The sequence below is a fragment of the Alexandromys fortis genome, unplaced genomic scaffold, assembly GCF_014885135.2.
Source record: "Alexandromys fortis isolate MF-2015 unplaced genomic scaffold, M_Fortis_MF-2015_v1.1 scaffold_18, whole genome shotgun sequence".
In the NCBI taxonomy this organism is placed as follows: Eukaryota; Metazoa; Chordata; class Mammalia; order Rodentia; family Cricetidae; genus Alexandromys; species Alexandromys fortis.
This window is the reverse complement of record NW_026067897.1, coordinates 10,399,682-10,409,091: the sequence shown is the minus strand read 5'-3', so window position 1 is coordinate 10,409,091 and position 9,410 is coordinate 10,399,682.

Sequence of the window (9,410 nt, the reverse complement as noted above, 5' to 3'; positions counted from 1 at the left end):
CCCCCCCCCCCCCCCCCCCCGTGTCCGCGTTCGGTGCGCTAGACCCCAGTTCGCAAGCTTCGGGCGAGGGGCTGGAGGTTGAGAATACAGACACAGAGACAGACCGACACACACAGACCTTTTTAACACTGATACAAAAGCCCCAAGAATGCCCCCTTTATTGCGTCCAGGGGCAGCTTATATAGAGATAGCCACGCCCCAGCCAAACCCACCAGAAACCACTCTCCTGCCATCAGGAACTCCTGAGGGTCTCCTGCTCAGAGCAGCTGTAGGCACTCAGATCAAGGGAAAACAAGTTGTTTACAAGAAATTCAGGATCTGGGGTCTCACTGCTCCCAACATACCCCCCCCTAAAGTTTTATAAAGCAGAAGACCCTCCTTGACCACACAGCCTTTTGGTCTCTACTGCACCTAGATTCACTTTGGCCAGCACTCTATATTGAACCTGTACTCAGGAGAGAGTGACAGCATCTCCTCAGGAGAATACTGCCTTTTAGGGAACACAAGAGAGCAACTCAAGCCTGTAAGACAGGTAGATCCAAGTATCCCAGAGACTGTTGGTTCCTCATACTATTTCCCACACACCCTCTTCCCCTCAAGTGAACAGAGGTGTGTGACCATTTCAGACTCGGGACTTTTAGGAGTGGCTTTGCCATGACCCCAGGAGCGGTCAGGAACCACTGCTCCTTCAGCAGTCCCCTAAATAACATACCCCAGCTGCCATACCCCCTAATTTTTTTTATAAAACAGAAGACCCTCCTGTCTTAGGTCATCTCAGAAGAGTAAACCCTTACCCGTCTTTGGGAGGCCCTCTTCTGTAGAAGTGCCTGTCTGCAGAGGAGTCTTCATAGTTTGTGCAGTATATGAATGCCCATGGCAACAGGCGTTAAGATCGCCAGCAGTAGGGTCTCCAATCACCACTGGACCCAGCCTCCCATTTGAGCTACGGTATTCAACCATCCCCTTTGGCTAAACAGTTATAATCTGGAGTGCTAATTGTAACATTCCAAGGGCTATTCAAGTAACCATTGAGTTGTTTCACCACGTGAGAGGCATTAGCAATATTAACAGATGTCATATAAATGGAATAATCCATAAATCCACGCTCTGCCACGGACTCTTTGGCATGCAGAGCCTGGAACTGCCACTACCTTCTCCTTGCCCCTCTGCTGCGTTCTCGGGCAGCCCAGTGGAGTCTGTGCTCCAGCTTGTCTCAGCTCCAGCTCGTGTTGTTGCGTTTGCTGATACTCCTGGCACCGCTGTGGCATCCACCAGGCTAGGCACTGACTGGGCTGAGGCAATGTGCCTTCCACCACAGCCACCTAGCAAAGCTCTGCTCCAGCTGCCTTCTAGCCCCAGCTGCATTCGTTCTGGGTCCAAACTGGTGCCTGAGTGGAGCGGAACTCAGGAAAGCAGGCTTGCTGCTCTGGAACCACTAAAGGGGCCCTACTTAATCTTTTAGGGAATTTGGGCGTTGTCAATCTGGCTACTTCCTGCTGAGCGGGGACGCTGCATTCTTGGGGGTATTTACTGCAATTTACTCAGACGTTCCACTCAGACGCGAAGGGGGAGAGGCAGCTGGAAGGTGGAGGTGCCGCAGGGTGGAGCGGCGGGCCCGACCCCTTCTGGGTGGGGCGGATCCCGTCCCGGCCGGACGCCCCCGGCTGGGACAGAGGTCCAGGCCAACGGACCTTGAGGCCAACAGGCATTGTTGCTGCGCTTCTGCTTCTGCGCCCTGAGGCCCGCGCTGGAAGCGGGCCTAGCGTTCTTGCCTCGTAGGTACTCGAGGCAGGTCCCAGGGTTTGCACACCTCGCAGCCCCTCAGTGCCTGCCGCCTGGAGCCGCTCGGCCTTGGAGCCGCTCACACTCCACTGCAACAGGAATATCGACTAAATCCTTAGGCTCTCATCGTCTGTGGAGACAGAAACAGAACCTCCTTTCAAAAACAAATTCTTAAGCCCATATTTTAAAGTCAAGATACCTTTCTTAGCAGTTCCTAGAATCAAATGTCTTTCTCCAGAGCACAAAAGACAACACAATCAACATACATCTGTACACATTCATCTTTTTAAGCTATATACATTCAATCTTTTCCCAATACATAGGTCAACCCTGTTCGTTTACCCCTCTTTCTCGGTTGACTTCCACTTGCTGCCAAACCGAGCGAAGGACGTCAGGATTTGTTGATACCCCAGTCCACCCTCACCTTCTGAGAGTGACCTCTCAGCGTTCCCTAGTTCCCGATATCTCGGCTGGGACCTCCAGTTGCTGATATCTCGGTGTGGACCTCTAATTGCCGCTCACAGCGCTCTCGTGTCTGCGTTCGGTGCGCTAGACCCCAGTTCGCGAGCTTTGGGCAAGGGACTGGAGGTTGAGAATACAGACGCAGAGACGGACCGACACAGAGAAAGAGAGAGAGGACAGAGACACGAGTCATCCTTGAATTCCCAAGAATGCCCCCTTTATTGTGTCCAGGGGCAGCTTATATAGAGATAGCCACGCCCCAGCCAACCCACCAGAAACCACTCTCCTGCCATCAGGAACTCCTGAAGGTCTCGTGCTCAGAGCAGCTGTAGGCACTCAGATCAGGGGAAAACAAGTTGCTTACAAGAAATTCAGGATCTGGGGTCTCACTGCTCCCAACACTGAACTAGCATCTAAACGGGATGCAAACGCTGAAAAAAAAAAAAAAATTGCAACACAGAAACTGAACCAGCATCTAAACGGGATGCAAACGCTGAAAAAAAATTGCAACACAGATACTGAACTAGCATCTAAACGGGATGCAAATGCTGAAGAAATGCATCACAGATACTGAACTTGCATCTAAAATAAAACCATAAAACCACCCGGAATGTCAAAATAGCCCCAGCACCACAAGGCAGCATGATACCTGGAAGCCGTCAATTTGTGCAATATGGAAGATATAAGAGTTCATATCTATTCTGTCGTTCTAAATAATAATCAGAGAGATTCCCAGAAGCACGATATTGGTTTGAGAATTGACTAGACTTGCAATACGAACACATACAACAGAGTCTATTTATATTCGAGGAAGTTGAGGCAAAAGAAAAACTTTAAAGGCAAAAATGAGAAGAGCTGCACGTGATATTTTTAAATAATAATCCTTGGCTGCAAGAATTAGTAATAAGAGTAGAATCAGTCTAAAGTTGAATGATAGTTTCTAGGCGTGGGGTGTGTGTCTGTGTGTGTGTGTGTGTGTGTATAGTTGCAGTGGTTTTTATGAAAGACTGTAGTTCTGGTAGAGTCCTTTGTGATAGCAGCTACTGTAGCAGACTTCTTTTGGGCCACCAACCAGTTATCAAATCATACACAGACTTATCATTAGTTACACATGCTCGGCCTTAGCTCAGGCTTGTTTCTTGCTAGCTCTTATAACTTAATTTAACCTGTTTCTCTTTGTCTATGTTTTGCCTTGGGTTTTTTTTTTTATCTTTACTTCTTTCTGTATGTCCTACTCCATGTCTGGCTAGCTGGCAGCTGCCTGCCTGGCTGGCTGGCCCTAAGCATCTCCCTCTCTTTCTCCCTTGTTTCTCCTCTCCTCCTCCTCCTACTTAATCTCTCTGCCTACCAGCCCTGCCTATTCCTTTACTGCCTAGCTGTTGGCCATGCAGCTTTTGATTAGACCAATCACGTGCCTTAGGAAGGGAAAGCGACACCAATAAACAAATGCAGCACAAACAAGCATAACACGTCTTCGCCTAGCTAATGTAATATTTCACAATAAACTATCAGTTAATTATGCATAAGAACCTTCCTTTTTAACTTTCTTCTTTTATTAATTTATGGGGGAAGGGCGTTATGCTATTTATCCCTGTCTGACATGAAAATCAAATCATTATGTAGACTAGTTTAACCTTAAATTTCTGGTGATTTAATTTTATGTTAGGGTTAGCATAAATCACTTTTTAAATTTTGACTTTTACACTTTTTTCAAATCTACTGCTGCTGGCTGGCATCATTTCTGAAAATTAAAAATTAAATAAAATCAATAATATGTGCTTTTACAATAGTCATTCAAGATAAGCGGAAAAAAATGAAATTTTTCATGACACTAAATTTTACAATAATGATTTGGCTGTGACAACAAAAGCACGAAACAAACTAGAAAGAAATATTAAATTGGATTTGATTGAATTAAGGAAACCTTTTAAGCTTCAAAGCAAACTACCAAGCAGGTAAAAGAAGGCCCAGAAGGCGGGGAGGACATTTACAAATCATGTCCAATAAGAGATTAATTTTCAAAATAGATAAAGAATTCTGGGCTACTGAGATTGCTCAGTGAGTAAAGTGTTTGTTATAATTTAAAAAAAAAAAAAAACAGCAGGAGAAAGAGATGCCAGCAGGCGACAGGCTCTCACATGGAGGGTTTATTTGAGGAAGGGAATGGGAAGAGGGGAGAGAGGCACGAAGGCCTTCCTGCCTCTTCAGAGGAGCGATGAGGGGGAAACGGGGAGAGCTCGCTTTTTAAAGGGGGCTTAGTGCATGCGCACAGACTATGTAGTGATGTAGTCGCCACTAGGACCCTGCGCTGGTCAGGTATCTGCCTGAATGCTGACGGCACCTGCACGCAGGGGATGCTGTTAGTGGCTACAGCTGAGGACCCTGAGGCAGGCTAGCGTGATGCCTGAAATGCTAGCAACTATATGAGTGTAGGGAGTGGTTTCTGCTAGGCCACCAAGGGCCGGCCAGCATAATGCCTGAATACTGACAGTTCTCCTTTTGTTTATTATAAAAAGGTGATGAGTTTGGGGTAGCAGGTGAGGCGGAATGAGAGCACTGAGCCCTTGAAACTGCTTCCTGCTCGCCTGTGGGACCTGAGAAAACTGAAATGCTGGACACTTCCTGGGGTAGCTTGTTGCTGCACTGCTGTCCGGCCTCTGTTAAACAGTCCAATGCCTCTTGGGCCTGGCAAGAAGCTGGCAGAGCAGAGGATAAAGTTAAGTTTAGGGGGAAAATTTTTAGGTCCTGGTAATTGAGGGAAGGGAGTCCCAAGACCAGGGAATCTGACTTGTTAGGGTGGACCCAAGTTGATTCCCTGGACCTTCAAGAATTTTTACAAAAATTCTTGTAATTTTGTAAAAAGGTTTACAAAAAGAGATAAGTTTTAGACACATTAAAAAGCAACCAAAGGGGATTTGAGATCCTGAGCTTGTGGCTGTGATAATACAGTGGTATGGTATATCGGGTAGTACTCTCAGAACTAAATTAACAGCCTAGCAGAATTCTATCTGTCAGTGTCTAAGTTATAGACAGCGAGAAAGAGGAATCTGAAATATGTTTCATTCTTTTATATACATCTCAAATCACTTTCTCCTTATCACCAAGTAAGTTTTCCTATCTTCACACAAACCACCTTAAAGTGCCTTCTAATTTCACCAGGAGATACAGGAGGCTGACCACTGAGAGCATTCACTGCAAAGCAAGGGATTGGTAAGAAGTTGCACTGAAATTTGTTGTGTGAGTTTAATCTCTTTTCTGAGTCTGGTAATGAAGTAAACTGTGTTTCAACTTAGTATTAGCGCTAGGAGAGTGAGGCCTGTGACCTGAATCTTACAGAGAACTGAGAAGGAAGCTAAAGCCTTGCTTGCTGCTGCGAAACTGACAAAGCTACCTCTAGCCTAGTCCTCAAACAGCTTCAGAGTTCTAAGATAAATTTCACCTGAGTTAGCCATTAAAATGACAGAGAATTACTTGCTGGCTACCTAGACAGCTACCCTAGGGTTCTCCATAGTCTTTGAGGACAGAGGTCTTGGGGCCACATCAATCTTCAGCTGAAAGGTCTCCACCTACCGGGGCCCAGAAGGCTCAACAGACTTCTTGCGGACTGGGAGCGTGTGGGAGACCAGCCTACCTTTGTCTAGGCAACTCCAAGCAGTCCGTTCCTCAGCATTCTGGTGTCCACAGGCTAAAGGGGGTCTCTGCAGCAGTTAAAGTCAGTTTTTGCTCAGTGGCTGGCGCTGCCACATTCAAAGCAAGTTCCAGGTGGAGGTTCTTCTTTGCGCATCCATCTTCTTTGGGGGAACCGTGATCCCCAATTTAAGCGCTGTGCCTTTGTCATGGTGTTTCATTAAAACGGTGGAAAAGGGGGAAAAAAAGAAAACTGAGGCAAGGAGACAGATCAGTTGATAAACTGCTTGTCACAAAGGCACAAGGACCAGAATGTGATTCCTAAGAGCCAACGATGAAAGTTAGGCACAGTGATGTGCGCACGACAGTCATGTTTGGGGAGCATGGCGGTAGGCGGGTATGACATACCAACAGAGAAGGAGTGGCGAGTTCACATCTCCACCTACGAGCACGAGGTAGAGAGAGTTAACTGGGACTGGTGTGGGCTTGTGAAACCTCAGAGTCCCCCCCCCCCCCGTAACATACCTCCTCCACCAAGTTTACACACCTTCCAATCCTTAACCAAACACTTCCACCAAATGGGAACCAAGCGTTCGAATATGTGAAGCTACAGGAGCCTCTCTCATTCAAGCTAGAGCAGCACCCTCCCACTACTGTAGACTGTGCCTTGTACATGCGAGACAAGTCATCTGCCACTGAGTCATATCCTCCATTCGCTGCTAAGGACTTTCATTCCCATGACATCATGTCACTACTGTTCTAGGAACAACAGTACTAGCCTAAATGAATTAAAGGTAGAGAATCAAGCCTGCATAGCAACGTTCACACATAGTATTCAGTCACTGAAAGGCTAAAACAGTCCAAATGTACACCAACAGATGAATAAAACATAGGATACACAGACAATAGATATTTAAGCCATAAGACAGGAAAAAATTTAACATGCCATAACATGGATGCGACATGAAAACATTTTGATGTTACAGGAAATACACTTCCATATCTATATATTTGCACATACACACATATAAATATATAAACATATGTATATAATCTTTGTTAGTTTGATATGTGTGTGTATTTTCAATTTGGGGGACAGAGCCTAATGTAAACTAGGCTGGCCTCATTTCTTTTCCATCTTGCCTCAACCTCTTAGGTCCTGGGATTACAGGTATGCACCCCCACACCTAACTCAGAACTTTCAAAGCACTAAGAATTTCCTAAACAGAAATACCTCTTGCCTGTAATGAGCCAACTCATAGCAGAGGATCCATACCGAGCTCCAGGAAGACAGCTGGTTATGAAAAGGACAATCATGAGCGTAAGTACTTTTCATCCATCCCGACCTCAGCAGATGGACAGGGTTGTAAGGAGATTTCAATCATGTATAGCCTGTAGCTCAGTAACTCCCATCATGAAGTCTAGGGGATCCAGACTGGTGTGGACAGGGGTGTACTGGACAGCTAGAACACCGAGAGGACTTGTAGGCTCTGCAACCCAATTCTCAGTGTACTCTTCCATCTTGATGATTTCCAGCATGGCTTCCTTTATAATGAAATCAGTATAGCCACTTCCTGAGTTCTGTGAGCTGCTCTAGGAAAGTTGTGAAAACCTTTAAGTGAGTTATTGCACAGACAAAAGGGTACATGGGGGACCACAATTGTGTCTGGCATCTGAAGTAGGGGTAGTATAATGGGAAGGAGCCATCATATGGTGAGATCTGTATTCACATCTTGATGTTGGTGTCAATTAAATTTGTAGACCAGCAAGCTGTTTTTAAGGTATATTAGGGTTTTTATTGCTATAAAACACCATGACCAAAAGCAGTGTGGGCAAGAAAGTGTTTACTTCATCTTATACCTTGTGTTCTCTCACTGAGAGAAATCAGGGCAGGTACTCAAGCTGGCTAGGAACCTGGAGTCAGGAACTGAAGCAGAAGCCTGCTTACTGGCTTGCTACTGCTCTCTGACACCATTAGGAACCACCCACCCAGAGGGGGCACCACTTCCTGTGGGATGGGCCACCCACAGCAATCACTATGAAAATAACACACAGGCTTTTCCATAGGCCAATTTGCTGGGGGCATTTTCTCAGCTGAGGCACTTCTTCCCCAATGTCTCCAGCCCATGTCAAATGCACATAAAAACTAGACATGACAGTATGGGGGGGGGGGAGAACACCAAGTACCAATGCAAAGTAAAATAAGACACGACAACAGGTTGATTCCATGTATTTGAGCTAAGCAGAGTGGACAAATATATTCAAACAAAAAGTGGAAAAAGTGCTTGGGATTGAGCATGTGTTCAGGGGCTGGATAGAGCTGATTTTCAGTTGTTGCAGGATCTCTGAGCTGACGAGAGTTCTGGAACATTATTAGAAGCAGCGGTCCCACAGTTGGGTGAATGCACACCAGTGTAGGTGGAGACTGCTTTTTCGTTTTCTGGTCGCCCAGATCCAAAATAATCACACAGAAACTATTATTAATTAAAACACTGCTTGGCCTGTTAGCTCGGGTTTCTTATTAACTCACATTTACGTCTTAAATTAACCCAATTCTATTCATCTGTGTATTGCCATGTGGCTATGACCAACCAGTAAGGTTCCAGGGCATCTGTCTCCTTCGGCAGCTACATGGCTTCTCCTTGACTCCACCTACTTTCTCTTCTATCTCTGGTGGAATTCCCACCTTGCTCTATTCTTCCCTGTCATAGGCCAAAACAGCTTTATTCATTAACCAATGGTAACAAAACACATTCATAGCATACAAAAGGAAATCCCACATCACGCCAGTAATATTTGAAAAGGCCAAACAATAAAACTTGAAGCTATGTATATTTTACAAAAAGAAAACAAAACGTATTTTTGAGCAATAATCATTGTGGGATCCGTGAGTGGTTTGGCAGGTAAAGACACTTGCTGCCAAGGCTGACTGACTGGAGTTTAATCTCCAGAACAACACGGTAGATCAGAGATACGGATATTTTCAGAGTGTCCATATACTTACTAATTAAAAGGACAATGACTTTCAGGAGAGAATGGTGCACACTGTCTTAATTGACCATTACAAATGACACAAATCAACATGCACCTCCTTGTGATGTGTACATGAAACCCACATCATTGACGTCACAGGTCTGGCTCACACACCCTAAATCAAATCATGATAAAGAATCAGAAAAATAAAATAAAGGCTTACCTAGGAAAGTTATTCTTTCCATTACAAATTCTCAGTATTATTAAAGACAAACTAGGGCTGAGAAATCACTCCAGATTACAAACAGACTAAAGAGGCAGGGAAACTAAACACAGTGTGAGTCTCCTGTGGAGGATGGAGCACAAAGAGAATCTGGTATAACCATTACTGTGAGGAACTAATGAAACTTGAGTTTTGGGTTTGGTTTTGTTTTGTTTCGGTTTTTCGAGACAGGGTTTCTCTGTAGCTTTGGGGCCTGTCCTGGAACTAGCTCTTGTAGACCAGGCTGGCCTTGAACTCACAGAGATCCGCCTGCCTCTGCCTCCCGAGTGCTGGGATTAAAGGT